Genomic DNA, 15564 nt, shown 5'->3' on the forward strand with positions numbered 1-15564 from the left:
ATAAATCAGATAAGTTCAGTCCTCATGATCCCTTAGCAGTGATTCCATAAATTGACTCATTCTGGTGCTGATTCCTAGGATTTCCTGCCTAATAGAAATTAGCATTGGTTATCTATGATTTCTTTATTATACTCCAATCAACAATCTTGTGTTTACTTTTTTTAAAAGATGAACAAGATGAAACAAGCCCCCCACAGGCTCATATAACAAGACAAACAGCAAACAAGCCTATTTTACTAGTTGAACGGAAATTTACACGACTTTGGGGGATACTCTCTTGGCTCTGTGCTGGCTCTAAAGCGGTTTATCTTCAGTCATTAAATGTAATTAAATCATGGTTCTCCTTCTCTCCCCTTCAAAAAGTAAGCATAAAATAAAATTTAATATAGAAACGCACAGCCTCCCTAGCCATACAATAACAATAAAACTATTCTGCTGAAACACAAAGTTGGAATACAAGGGGAGATGTGGAAAATTAAAGAGTGAAGAAAACTGATCAAGGGTCAAACGTCTTGGCAACCTTTCCCTAAAACAATGAAGATTTAAGAGGCTAAAAAGATTGCAGCCAATTTACTACCTTATAACACAGGTTCTCTTGTTCTTACAAACTCTCAAAGCTGCCCCAAATCAGGCCTTCAAAGAAAACACACAATGCAATTCTTACCGCAATGGAAAGGATAAATAACACAAAGACACTAATTGGCTGTATTCCACAACAGGCTTAACCAGGGAAGCTGTTGCATTCATACATGTCCAAATTTTGATTCAACATGTAAAATTTCTGTATTTGCATGTCTTAGGTCATTTTCACATCACCATTGTTCCCAGTTCCTCTGTTTGTCCCCCAAAATCCTCTGAAAGAACCACGGATCATCTTTTTACTTCTGCCAACTTTGAAATGCCGAGAAATGCTGAAACTCGCATGGACCTTTGGTAGGAATGCAATAAACAAACTAACAAACAAACAAACATCCAATCAGTGTCCTATTTCCTCAACTACTGTAGATCCAGTAGCAACCAAAAAAATCTCTCCATTGGCCTTCACAGAAAAAGAAAGAAAACAAACTTATTGGCACCCGCCCATTCCCATGTTTTGTTTGGGTTGGGTATATTGCATTTTCTGTCGACAAAACAAATCCGAGCAGTGGTTATGAGGAAAGCGTCTCTGGCTGCAATGCTGCCTTTGCTTCGGCACTGAAAATTCTCTTGCGGGACTTCCAGTTTGTAAGGCTTTGGCAGTGGCAGGAATCCACGATCGTGCATGGTTTCTGCTGCGCTTGCCGCTGGAGTGCGCCCGATCCAGCCAGATTTGGGGGCTAATGGTTACCCCGTAGAGGTAACTGAAGATAGGGAAGAACCAGCAGGGGTCTGGGGGAATCGCAACCCCCCTCAGCTGGCTTAACTCCCTTTTCTGAAAGTGGTAGAGCGGCGGTCAGCAATGGCCGCCACAAAGAAGCTTGCATCTGGATAAGAATGTGCAGGAGGAAGCTGAAAAAGTGAATGTTCTGGCTGACCGGGATAATAAGTAGCATTTAAATACCCTGGAATTTTAATCTCGTCAAAGATACACCGTTCCCAAAGAAGATTGGGAAAAGCGGCGGATGAAAGTTAAAAGGGAAAGTTTGTTTTTTCTCACTCTCCTTCCTTACGGTGATAGCAGATGGAAATCGGAAAAACCCGTTCTGGCACCAGCAGGTAATTAAATTTGAAAGAAAAATCTCTTGCAAGGCACATTGGCTGTTTTGCTAACAAATGTTTTACCCATTATCTCTCATCAAATGGCCGGCTGCTTTAGCAGCTCAGATGACAGTGGACAAGGCACCAGGAACAGGTGACACCAGGGGCTAGGAGAGAAGATACCACTTCCTGCTGATGAGAACGTGTGCAGGAACCAGCTCTGCTAAACTGCAGAGCTTCGAGATCAACTATTATGATTACAGGTAGTCCTCAACTTACAACAGTTCATTTAGTGACCTTTCAAAGTTACAAGGGCACTGAAAAAAGCGACTTATGGCCATTTTTCACAATGAAGACCTTTGCACCGTCCCCATGATCATGTGATAAAAATTCAGATGCTTGGCAACGATTTCATTCTTATGACTGTTGCTGTGTCCCAAGATCATGTGCTTCGCCTTTTGCAACCTAGCGAAGTCAACGAGGGAGCCTGATTCACTAACCAACCAGGTTACTAACTTATCAACTGCAGTGATTCACTTAACAGCTGTGGCAAAAAAGGTCGTAAAATGAGGCAAAACTCACTTAACAAATTTATCACTGAACAATAGAAATTTGGGGTTCAATTGTGGTTGTAAGTTGAGGAGTATCTATATTAGCATGTGGCGTTGTTACAGTAGCCACGAGACCACAATGTTATTACGAAGTAGTAGTTTGGCTTGCCAAGGTGCTAGCCCTGTTATAGGACCTACTTGCATGCTTCCAAAATGCGTCACACGAGGGCGAGTGGGCTTCAAACCGGATATCAAGTCCAGTGGCTCTTTGTGCTGCATCACCCAAGGCCCCCTCCTTTCCTGCAACTGCCTCACAAACAGGCACTGCAACTGGGAAGGTTTGGATCCATCAGAAATTTGACTGCCTGCACAGAGCACCAGCTGGTCTCCTCACCAAAGTGGTACCTATCTGTCTACTTGCATAGAACATGATTTCGAACTGTGAGGTGGACAGAAGCTGAGGTGGGTGATGGGAGCTCACACTGTCATGCAGATCTAGGGCTGGAACCGCTGGGTCTGAGATAATCTCCAGCATCGTTAAGCGACTGAGCCACTGCGCCTCTTCAAAATCAACCGGTGCAGAGCCAAAAAAAGAAAAGCCAAACCAAACAAAGAAGCTTCAGTTCTTGATAAGATTTGTCCCAAGTCTGAACTGGCATAAAGAACCGTACAAAATACCCTACAGCTTTGTTTCTCAACCTTGGCAACATTAGCATACGTGGACTTCCAATACCCAGAATTGGGAGTTGGCTGGTGAATTCTGGGACTTGGAGTTCATGTATGTTAAAGTTGCCAAGGTTGAAAAACACCATCTCAGAGCATTTTGTCCCAGAAAGACTAATGGACAACGTTTTCCAGGGACACCACCAATGCTCCAAGTTATTCCTTAAGACAGCTATGTCCATATCATTCCTAATGGCTAAAAGTAAAACAATCAAATGTATCAGTTTCTGCAAGGGGCGAGTCATCTTTCTCTTCAAAAAGAACTAAGAACTAAGAGCTAAGCCTCTCTGTTTAATATCCACATGCTTGCCACCAAGAAAGGACAAATTATGTTTTCCAGCAAAGAAGCCAAAAGCCTTTTGCATTTTACCTTTCCTTTGCCAATCCCAGTAAATTGGTGCGGACAAAAATTGCTCTTCAGAGAATGAATTCCTGCAGTTCTTCCAAACAGGGCTAGCAATTTAACGATGTTACCCTCCTTAATGATGGAGGGAGAAAGGAGGAGAAACAGAGAATAATTATTAGCAGAAAATAACCAGATCTGAAGCTCCCATAAAATTCTCTTAATTAAAAAAGGACTATTATACAAAATGACTTGGATGACCGCAAGAAAAGGCAGGCATGTGATTAAAGCTCCATCCATTCCCATTAATGTTGCAGGACTTCAGGAAAGGTCAGCTGGATGAAGTATTTTACTTTATTCCACACAACTTCAATCAGTGCAATATCCATCCATCCATCCATCCATCCATCCATCCATCCATCTACTGTATCTGCCTGCCTGCCTGCCTGCCTGCCTGCCTGCCTATCTATCTATCTATCTATCTATCTATCTATCTATCTATCTATCTATCTATCTATCTATCTATCTATCTATCTATCTATCTATCTATCTATCTATCTATCTATCTATCTATCTGCACCACGAGGACAAAACCAGAAATTTACTTTATACAACTTCCATGTCAATCAATCAAATGTGTTTAATTAATTTCTTTCCCAGGAAGTTAACCCTTTCTTCCTGCATTCTGAAAGGTTCCTGGAAATAAGATTTGACCTGGCTCTCAGAAGCTACTTCCAACACTCTTGGAGGGGCCACACAGGTTTGGGGTCCTAACCTGTAGATGCCCAACCTCTCCTTTGATCAAGGATCAACTCAGCTCAGATGACATTTCCCTGGCAAGCACATGCAATGAAGATTTACAAGTCCAAGATTTTGCATTTCCTCAAATGTAGCATTTATTCTGCAGGTTGAGTTCCCCTCCTCACCACACCAAGTCTATTTTTCTAGCTTCAGGCATACAGGCTATTTACACAATTCAAGCTCGCGCGAATGATAACACTGATCCCTCCTGATGATTCTCAATGGACAAGGAAATTGAAGGAAATTCCATGATCCCCCCCGGAAAAATAGCTTGGAAGAGAAAGTGGGGTTTTTATTTTTTGGTCTTCCTGTTTATCAAGGCACAAAGAAACTCAACTTCGTAAACAATCCTGAGCCTCGTCTTTCACTCACCTGCCTGTCTTTGAAATGGCTGTTTCTTCAAGTTCAATGTGCCTTCCACTTTTCTTCCCGAAACTCCTGGACTCTCTCATTGTGTTTTGCCAAAGTGTGACATACACACCCACCTACATATTCCCTCTAAACATCCATGGGACCCATCCCAAGACAAAGGGGTCAATTTATTCCTTTCACGAGGTTCTCTATAAGCAAATGAGGGCAGCATTAACTGCACACTTCACCTTTTTCGTTTTGCCATGTGAACTGTGGCAGATTCATGATTTTTCATCTCATCCTGAAATGAGTTTTCTTCATGTGCTCTGCATGTCGAGCCAGCAAGAACCATTCACCAGGCTGGAGCGAGGATGGCAGTTGGAAAGCTGTGAATGAAGTGTCTACTCTCTGAATACACAATTTTCTTGCCAGTACACAAAAACTAATTGTAAACTTTTTAATCCCAGTCAAAGAGCTGTATACAGAAGCGCAGAAAAGCCAAAACAGGATATTAGTCACAGAAAGAAGTCACTTTCAATCATGTTTTTTTTTTTTATTAAAGGAAGGTGGAAGCTTCTAGTCCTTGTGGGTGCAGAAAGATCCTTCCACGATTGTGATGACAGCTGGTAGACGAGATAAAGCATTGCATATTCATATTTAACCAAGCATTTATCTTGGATAAAATTCTCCAGTGATAAATATATTATTTTTTGAAGTCGAGCTTTTGAAAGGAGGGGATTGCATTGCAGAGTACTGAATAAACTAGTACAAACGTGATTTAATTCCATAATCATTCACACTCAACTGTTCATTCAATAGTATTAATACTAAATGCAGTTCACTTATTCACCCTCCAGTCACGAATCCAATCATTCCCCGCTCCCTCAACCTGCTAATGAAAAGTACAATTTTGTAATAATTTTTGGAGATCTCAGGGGTCTGGCCCAAGATTTTGGAAAGCTACCTGCCATTCCTGAGCAGGGTGCTTCAGCTTAAAAAACAAACTCCAATGGGTATTTGATCCCATTGGGGAAAATATAGAGTCCTGCAGTCAGGTCAGTATCTGGGATAAGTGTATATTTAGCACATTTCAATAAGAAAAATGACATAATTTTGGGTGATCAGCAAGGGACCCAAATTTATGTCAGCCCACGTTCCATGGTCACATGACTGTGATTTACAATTTTTTTGGGGGAAAACCAGCATTTACTATCCAGTTTCCAGCAAAAAAAATAATAATCCCATAGCAAACAATGGGTTCACTTAATGTCCATGGCATTTGCTTGTGCATAGCATTCATTTAATGAACACCGCAAAAAAAGTCATAAAATCAGTCTTGGTCATGTTTTGACTGGCTTAACGACAACTATCCAGTTTCCAGCAAAAAAAATAATAATCCCATAGCAAACAATGGGTTCACTTAATGTCCATGGCATTTGCTTGTGCATAGCATTCATTTAATGAACACCGCAAAAAAAGTCATAAAATCAGTCTTGGTCATGTTTTGACTGGCTTAACGACAACGTACGATCACAATTGTCTGCTTGATTACGGTCATAAGTGGAGGACTGTCTGTAAGCTCTCTAGGAGATTCTTCCAGGAACTGTGACTGCTTCTGCCTCTACTGCAGGTTGCATGAGGTGTGTCTATAGTGGTGCCTGGGCCTGGTTCTGACTTTCACATACACACACACACACAAGTATTTCACAGAGCAACAATAAAGCAACTTTGAGCAACTTTGAGGGAAAAGGAAAAATGGTCAAACTACAGATTAGAAGCCAGCAGGAGGAATGATCTTTAACTATTGCTACAACACGTCACAAACTGCCATCTCTCTGCCTTATATGCCTGGCCTAAGAGAAGAGATGTACTTCACTGCAGGTAGTCTTTGACCTACAATCACAACTGATCCCAGGGTTTATGTTGCTAAGTGAGTTTTGCCCCGTTTAATGACTTTTCTTGCCACGTTTGTTAAGTGAATTACTGCAGTTGTTACCTACTGCAGTAGGTAACATGGTTGTTAAGTGAATTTGCATCTTCCCCATTGACTTTGCTTGTCAGAAGGTTGCAACAGGATCCCGGGACGCTCCAACTGTCATAAGTATGAACCAAGCATCTGAATGTAAATCATGTGACCACGGGGATAGGGCAACGGTCGTAAGTGTGAAAAATGGTCCCTTTTTTTCAGTGCCGTTGTTAACTTCAAATGGTCACTAAATGAACGGTTGTAATTTGAGGACTGCCTGTACACCCAAAGTACTCCGTTGCTAGCAGTCTTTAAAACATAGGCTGGCTGGTAATTGATTTTGCACTGACTGGACCAAGTGACCTCTAAGACCCCCTCCTCCAATTCTATGGCTCTGTAAGAGGCAGGAGTAGCCGTTATCCGGGACTGTGTTTGCGTGTGTGTGAACTCAGATCCACCGTGGGTCGTTTTTCTTGAGCCGTGGGGTTCAAGGGATGCCTGCACCAGGCAAGAAAGGCAGCCTGGCCTTCAGCACCTTGGAGAGCTCCAAATAGAACAAACCCTCCAACGCAACTAATCCTTTTACCTTCTTTGGGCCCTGTTTTCTATCCTTTGACTCCACCCCCTTCCAAGAGAGTCTTACAGGTAAACCTCGATTTACAACGGGTTGCTTAGTTATTGTTGCAAGTTATGGTGGACCTCCCAAAAGGTATCTGTGACCTTGGTCCAAAGTGCCAATGGCTGCCCGCCCCTCCCCCACATCCGCGTGACTGCATTTTGGACGCTCAGCAACTAACCCCCATTTACTGCCATTTGCAGTATCCCACAGTCCCATGACTATGATTTATGTTTTTGCTGAAAATTGGCGCTTCCAATTTTTGGCAAAAACAGCCCATGGCACACAATGGGTTTGCCTAACAACTGCAGATTCCTGTAACGATTGTGGCGATTCACTTAACGACTGTTGCAAAAAAAAAGGTCATAAAATCAGCTCCGTCACATGATGACCCCCCCCCCCTTCAACCATCATGACTTACAATCATCACAGGCAGGTCCAAGTTGAGGACAACCTATACATTACCAGTTAACTCGGTTTAAAGTTTCAGTTTCAGCACAGATAAGTGCAGGTTGAAAGAATATCGTGGTCATTCTCACAAAATGGATGCCATGAAGGGAGGGGGCTTGCCTGTTTGCAAACAGTGGCCAATCACAAAACCACAATTGCCCGGACACAAACTGTTGAGTTGATTCCTCTTCCATGGACATTCTCCACGGCCTGAGCTTCTCTTTTTGGGGTAGGTGGTTACACTTCCAAACAGAACTCCAGAAGCCTTCATTTTTATTTTTCAAGGTTGCAAGCTCCTGTTCCTTGCCCCAGCTCCTGCCCACGTAACGATTTGAAAGCATATAAATGTGAATAGATAAATAGGTACCACTTTGATGGGAAGGTAACGGCGTTCCGTTCACCTTTAGCCATGCTGGCCACATGACCACAGAAAATGTCTTCAGACAACATTGGTTCCCTTGGCCAAGAAACAATGAGCATCATGCTCTAGAGTCAGACACAACTGGACAGGGAAACCATTCCCTTTTACCTTAAATTAAAAATACGTCATGCTATTTGTTCTAGTCATACATTCAGGTACCAGATGAACCCAGGTTAAGTTAAGAATATGTCATGCTATTGGCAAGGCCTCATTTCTTACTGTAATTTTATTAAAATTCAAAAACATGAATAAAATATTAGCAAGGAAAGAAAGTAGAAAACAAAGAACCAGACAAAAAACAAAGATAAAATTGTAAAGAAAAGAATGGAAAAAAAATAAAGAAATAAAGGAAAAGAATGGCTTCCAATTTTCTTCGGGACAGATATAGATAAAAAACACACCCAACTCTTACTCTGAAATTAATCATAGTCTACTTTACTTCTCTAATCCCATATAATTCTATTCATCAAATCCCAGAATCAAAATTTCATTTCTCTCAGGATCTCGCAAAAAGTCTCAAAATGGATTCTATGTAGAAATAAAATAAAATAAAATAAAATCAACCTCTTTAATCAAAGCTGTCAATTTTGCCAACTCAGCCAAATGGCATGATCTCACAATGCTCCATGTTTTCTGCTACTCCTGAAGCAAAATGGAGGCATGAAGAAACACCAAACGCAACAAGATCGTATCACAGGTCTCGTTTCATTAGGAAGGGAAGGAGACGGTATAGGGAAAGCAAGTATCTTTGTGTCTCTTGACTGTTGCTTCCCATCACGCACGACCATTCTTCATCACTGTCAAGGTAACAAAAAAGCCCTTGTTTTGTACAATTTTTCTTGCTCTTATTTTGATCCCTGCTACTGTCTTGTGATGTCATTCTTAAGCTGAGAAAGAGAAAACTGACTGAGAGCCAGCTAGTTTTCTCCATAGTTGAGCATGAAAGCATGCAACTCTGATCCACCCATGACCTTGTACCTGGAAAATTGCACTCACCTGAAACCATTTGCCCTGGAGGAAGATACTCCGAGCTGCAGTTCCCAAGACTCAGAACAAAGAGGGATGCCAACCAGCTACTCTGTCTTGAGCTTAGCCTGATTGAAAACTGGCTGGGTTCCAAGCTTGTGAGATGCACAAGGAGCATTGCTACTTCTACCACTTAACAACATGGCAAACCACGGTCCCGGCTCTTCCAAGTTCATCAGTCAAACTAGATATAAGTTTGGTTGAATAGGGGACTTTTAAACAGTCTGGTTGTTGGAGGTGGAACTTATCTGGGACTCCCGATGAATATTCAAAGATAGAATCACAGAGTTGGAAGAGACTCTAGAGGTCATCAACCCAGTCCCTTGCTCTATTCTGCACTCTTTCTAGACCCTCAACATCTTTTTATAACATGTTAACCAAAACTGGATGCATTATTCTAAGAAAGTAATAAATTGAAAAGATGTTTTCCATTTCTCAAATTGAAAACAAGGCACAAAATATAGTGCAATGGGTCTAAATGGCACAGGCTGGATAATTTTGGTTTAAAATGTATTGTCCTTTTCAGACAATGGGCTGGATTCAAAGTTTGTACAAGTTGTGCCACTAAAACCAGTGAGATCTGTTGGATTCACCCCTGTTGATTTCAATGTGACAAATCTATTTCAAGGGCTATCCTAAACACAGTCAAGTCAGCTTCCAAACCCTGACTTTAGAAAGCAAACAACAGATATGAAGCTGCTCAGCAGTGCTGTCAGGAATATGAGTCACCTAACAGCTGTTTGGGTTAGAAATATATAAACCAGGATAAACATTTTAAAACTGTATTTTTAAGAAAATGCAAAACTGTAATTAGGTGTGGTTTCTCAAACGGCCATAAGATGGAGCCAGAAACCTGCGTTGTTTAGTCTGAGTCTCAGAAGAGAGTGTGAGTGTATCTCTGTTTCCTTCTGTTGGAAAGTGTTGCCGTTCCTCCATTTTTCTTAATTGACTATTTCTGGATTTAATGTAAGTCTGATACTGAACTGTTTTTTGACACTGGATTTTGTTATTGAATTATCCCTGGATTGAAAACTGACTGATTTAACCTGTGAAGAATGACTTTTGGACTGCTTATCTTGAACTTTGCTTAAACTGTCTGGAAGTAAAAACCTACATTTACTGTACAGTGTATCTGTGTGCTGTATGTGTGTTATTCAAACACTACTCTCAAATACGTCTCCCTGTATGCGCTCATTCTCCTAACAGAGAATTACCTCAACAAGTGCTGAAGCACTTAGTGGAGCTTCTATAACAAGAAGCAATCTACCTCCAAAGAGCCATGTCTTTCATGCAAAAAAATGTCAAATAGGCAGCTTTGGTAATTGGCTTGGTAGTTTCCTAGAGACCTTTGTGTGGCATGGGTGTAGGTCACAAAGGGAGAGGAGCAGGTGACCTTGGATAGGTGGAGAAGGGAGATGAGTCACCTCTTTGGAAAATCTCCTGGCTTTGTGACTTCATCTTTGCAGGCTAAAGTGTCAGTTCCTGTCAGTTATCAGTTACCACAGCAAAGGTGCCTTGCTGGAGGTAAGCTGCTTTCCTGTGGGGCTTCTGGATTCCCTCTTTTTATAGCCAACTGTTAGAGGGATAAGTGAGAGTTTGAGTTTGGGTTAGGGTTAGGGTGGGGATGAGGTGATTAGAGTAAGAGTGAGGATGAAAGGGTGAGGGTTGGGGACAGGCTGAGAGGGAGGGTGAGGTTGAGAGGGTTAGGACAGGGGGAGGGGACAGGAAGGGGGAGGGGCATGGGGAATGGGAGGAAGACTGTCTACTATTGACCTCACCCCTTTCCTAAGAGTTCTGTAGGGGGCGTGCACAAGCGCACCAATGTGCCTACCGTCCCTGTCCTATTGTTTCTTTTTAATTTTTCTTATATGTATCCATTTCATGTATCCATAGCTATGTTTATACTTATACCTGTTGTCTTATAAGTGCTTGACAAAATAAATAAATAAATAGAATAGAAGACAAAAAGGGGAGGCGAGCAGAGAAGGAAGATACTTGTTGGGTACAAGATACACCTTTCTGCCATGATGGTTCAGATCAACATCATCTTTTCAGTGGGCATACTATATCTGAAGGCTTTCTGCAAGGCTTACCAGGGTAATTATTTGGAGCATGGTTCCCTGGATCAGCTAGGAAGAACATCAGCTCACTGTGTTCTTCCAGGACTTAATACCCCTGCCACACTCACCAGAAGGAGAATTCTGTTCATTTTACATTCCTGGAGGTGTGAAAAATGGTCTCCTTCAATTATCTTCTTTCCAAAAGGGCACCATTTATTCACCCCCCCACCCCCATCCCGGGAGTTAATTTCTAAAGAATAGAAGAGAAAAGATGGCCATATGCTTTCCCAGATGTCCAGGAGGGCATCCATAGTGTTCCTTCCTCCTATTTTTCTCCACCACAATGATCCCCTGAGGAAATGTTGGTTGAGAAAGAGAGTTTAGCTCAAAATCATCCTGGGAGCTTCCATGGCTGGGGGAGGGGGCAGGTAGGGAGACTGGAATCTGGGTCTCTGCTCCTAATCCAGACCCATCATCACTCTGCCACAATGACTGCTATTATTGTTTATTATTTGGTGTATGATGAGAACCTGACAGAAGAGAAGAAAGCGCACACACACACAATTCATGTAATTATATACAAAACTACCACAGGGCTACAGCAGTGGCCTGTCACAATAGTTGCCCGCATGCCTAACATTCCTTAAGCTGCAGGATCCAATCTGGGTCATTCACTGGAACCAGAGATTTAGTCTTCTGAGCCTTCGGACTCGTGCTGGAGCCCATCCTCAGACACACACACTGCTAGAGATAAGTCCCCTGAGGATGAGCTCCAACACAAGTTCGAAAGCTGGGTGTCAGCTTGGAAGCCATTTTTCTTTGAGGCTTCTGGGCTGCCACATTCAGTGCCTGGGAATTTGGGAGGGGAATTTCAAGGAGCGGTGGAAGATTAGCCACAACAGCATTCCTTTCTCAGAAAGTCAAGGACATGTTACCCTGCACCTGGAGGGAAGTGACTGGGGGTAGTCTCCAGTTGGACCATGTGATGGACGGTTGGGTGCAGGGGTTGAGTTTGGGATTTTCTTTAGGTTAGGGAAAACCCAGAACTCTAAGATTCAGGTTTTCCTCAGATATGCCAATATGACATCTCTCATAAAGTGGATTTTTGGGAAGAAGATACTCTCAAAGTCTCTTTCTTTGGAACGCTGACATTGGGAAGACTAAACTTCTAGTCCCGATGACCGGCCCAGATTGGATCCTGCAACATTATCCTGGGATGTGTATATTTACATTTCTTAGGCTACACATGCTCCCTGGCAGTGCTAAATGGGTGACAATGACCCAGATGTAGCTGAATTGCCCTCTTGGGCTTCATGGCCATGACAAACAGAAGATATTCGCCACTATTGTAAAACAAACAGAAGTGTATAAATGATTACCACAGCTGCCATGGAGAACTTCCACTATTTATGAAGAAGCTGCTATGCTGGGTATGGAATAATAATAAAGACTAATAAAGACAGGCTAGAAAGGCCATTTCCTAACTCCTCTAGTTCCCCAGGTTATTTTCTGAAACACTATCTCCATCTTTTCTTGGCAAGCAGAACATCTCCAAAGAAATGGCAAATTCATTTTTTATTTTCTTGCAATGACTATGGGGTCCATGCAGATTACAGAGGTGCCCCTGAAATAAAGATGGATCTGGAAATGAATGCTGGATTTTCACTGATTCCTTCAGGAATCTTTTACTTCAGCCAATGAACTTTCTATTCAGCTTCCTTGCTTGATATTCTCCAGATAGGTTTGGCTTACATTGCCAGAATTCCCTAATCAAACTGGGGGAGCCCGTTGTATGTCTTTTGGGAGACAGTGAAGGAAATCACCAAGAGATCCTAATGAGATTAGAAAAAATAACCTTCCCTCGGTGATTGAAAAGGCACCTCTGTTATTCGCCCAACAGAAACTACACTGTTCCCGCTTCAGCCTTTCAAAGTGTTTTGCAATATAGTTTGAAACTCAGAAAATGCACATAGAATTGTGTGTGGCTATATATAATTGTATTGTGCAGAAGATCAAATGCACACAAACACACATCAGCACACATGGGCACAAAGGACGTGCATATTTTCCTGAAAGCTTTCAGTACAATTTTTTTTTTTTAAAAAAATCATGAAACTAAAAAACTTGTCTGAATGAATGAATGAATGAATGAAAGAATGAAAGAATGAATGAATGAACAAAGAAACAAATGAGACTATCTGGCCTCAGCAAATGACTGCATCAAGTCAAGCTTTTCGGCAATCTGGGGAAATTAGAAACAAAACCCAAAATAAGACCATAGCAAACCATTTCTGTACTGCTGCTAACCCAGTTGTACAGATGTAGATATTCTCAGTCCAAAGGATAGGACCTTTTACCTGCAGAATGGCTGAGATACAAGGATCAAACCCAGCTTCATACAGAGTCAGATCAATGGGTCAAGCCATCTAGCTTATTCACTCTAGTTCGATAAATGGTATTTTTCTAAAATCAACCCTGGACTTCTTTTAAGTCAAACAAACGCATAACCCTCCAAGTAAAGCATCTTCCTGATAAATAGCAGCTAAGCAAGTGACTTTACCTGAAGTCTTGGTACAGCAAGACCACGTGCAAATGTTTCGCAGAGACTCGAAGCTGAGTTTCACAGCATCCCTAAGGCTCTTTCTGGAAGCCTGTTAAAGGCCATGAGACCAAGGCCATAGAGTCATCGTCCTAGAAGGGAGCAGAAGAGGAATCACATGGCAGACCTGAGTGGACTCTGAGTCTCTGTGGGACTTTTACAGGAGGTTTAAAATAATGGGTTATTTTTCATTCCACTGCAACCACAGGATAAATTTCTTAATATCACCTTCCTATTTTTTTCTTGAAGCCATGCAGAGTACAGTAATGAAAACACTCCTTATACTACTCCATGTGCACTCAAATTTATTCCAAAGGACCAAGAACACCGCCTCCACTTTTTCCCAAGAAAGCAGTCATTATAAATATATGCATTCCGAAAAATCCACTGAGCTCCACACCAGAGAGAAAGTCTCAATGTTTGGACTACAACTTCCATCACCCTTGCCAGTTGCCATGCTGACTAGAGTTGAAAGTCAAATCAAAACCTTTGATGGACATCATGTTACCAACTATAGCCTTTATAGAAGAGAACAGAGTTCTTTATTGGCCAAGTGTGAACAGATATACAAGGAATGTGCCTGCAATGCAGAAGCTTTCACTGTTAATAAAATGACTAATCGTAAGTTACAAACAACAATTGTTACAAAATCATAAGAAACCAATAGGAGAAGATAGTAGGAAAGATGAAAAGGTGAGAAAAGATGAGAAATGAAACAGTGCTACGGGAGTTCAACGTTTATGTAAATCTTTTATCTCTAGTTGTTTTGGCATGCAATCCTCTATAGCAGCATCCTGAGGGGAGAAGTTGGAACAGATTATATCCACGATGTGAGAGGTCTTGTAGATATTTTCTCAGCCCTCTTGTTCATGCAGTACCAAGCTGGTTTTACTTATGGACACTTCTGACTTTCATGAATTTTGTCAATGGTAAGATCAATATGCATATGTCTAGCAAGAGATCTGCCACAAAGAAGAGGGAGTCAAGCTATTCTCCAAAGCACCAGAGGGCAGGACAAGAAGCAATGGATGGAAACCAATCAAGGAGAGAAGCAACTTAGAACTAAGGAGGAATTTCCTGACAGAACAATTAATCAGTGGAACAACTTGCCTCCAGAAGTTGTGAATGCTCCAACACTGAAAGTTTTTAAGAAGAGATTGGACAACCATTTTTCTGAAATGATATAGGTGTATCATCCTTGAGCAGAGAGTTGGACTAGAAGACCTCCAAGGTTCTTTCTAACTCTGTTATTATGTTATTAAGGGTCTAGAAGGGCAAGTCAAGGTGTCTGCTTTTGATTGAAAGATTCAACAAGAACAGAATCAATCTGGGTTAGAAAGCTAGTTAGAAAGGATCAGGTCTGGTGGTTAGTGCTTGGATGGGAGCCAATCCAGAAACGGAGGCTGGATGGAGGTGATCAAACCGACCCAGAAGAGATCAGTGGTGAAGTATTTCTATACTATTGCAATGAAAGTGACCAAAACATGTCCTTAACAGTCACCAAGGGCTAAACTCAGTTTCAAGGGAACTTTAAACAAGCAAAACTGGGATTGAAAACAGCACAGAACACACCTCTGGGGAAAAAATGGAGAACAGACAATTGATTGTTAAACTGTGAACCATTTGTCCTCCTTGATGTAAACACCACCACCAAGATGTATCAGAAAGCTACATTTGATCACAAAACACACAATTCCTTATAACAATCAAGATAATGTATTTTGGTGAAAGCCATCCATAAACAGCCAACAATGGTGAAGTCAATAATGCTGGGATCATGAACTGAACACTACAATCAATATCTTTGTATGTTCTCTGATTTCTGCTCTTTTTATGTTCATTCCTTTTGCAGGCATTTTGCCAAGAATGAAAGAATCAAAAATCCATCTGCCTGAAAGTCTCACTTCAAAACTTTTCATCTTCAGCCTATTACCCAGGGCAGATTAAAGTGGTTCTCAGCAGCTTTATGTGAAATTATGT

General features: G+C 41.6%; 1 protein-coding gene across 9 annotated transcripts in view; it reads right to left on the reverse strand.

Annotated features, from left to right (window-relative positions):
* COL8A2 (collagen type VIII alpha 2 chain) overlaps positions 1-15564 on the reverse strand; it is a 160153-nt gene that overhangs the window by 30195 nt on the left and 114394 nt on the right. For 6 of the 9 annotated variants that reach the window (XM_087939605.1, XM_026702659.2, XM_087939599.1 and 3 more), the window contains one exon: positions 13546-13676. The exons of 2 other annotated variants lie outside the window; for them this stretch is intronic. The gene's annotated coding sequence lies outside the window, so the exon portion shown is untranslated. Of the gene's footprint in view, positions 1-3321; positions 3430-13545; positions 13677-15564 lie in introns of all 9 variants that reach the window. One more of the 9 variants, XM_087939603.1, reaches the window with a different exon arrangement.

Source organism: Pseudonaja textilis, chromosome 10, assembly GCF_049901715.1.
Source record: "Pseudonaja textilis isolate UNSWEBS1 chromosome 10, rPseTex1.2, whole genome shotgun sequence".
NCBI lineage: Eukaryota > Metazoa > Chordata > Lepidosauria > Squamata > Elapidae > Pseudonaja > Pseudonaja textilis.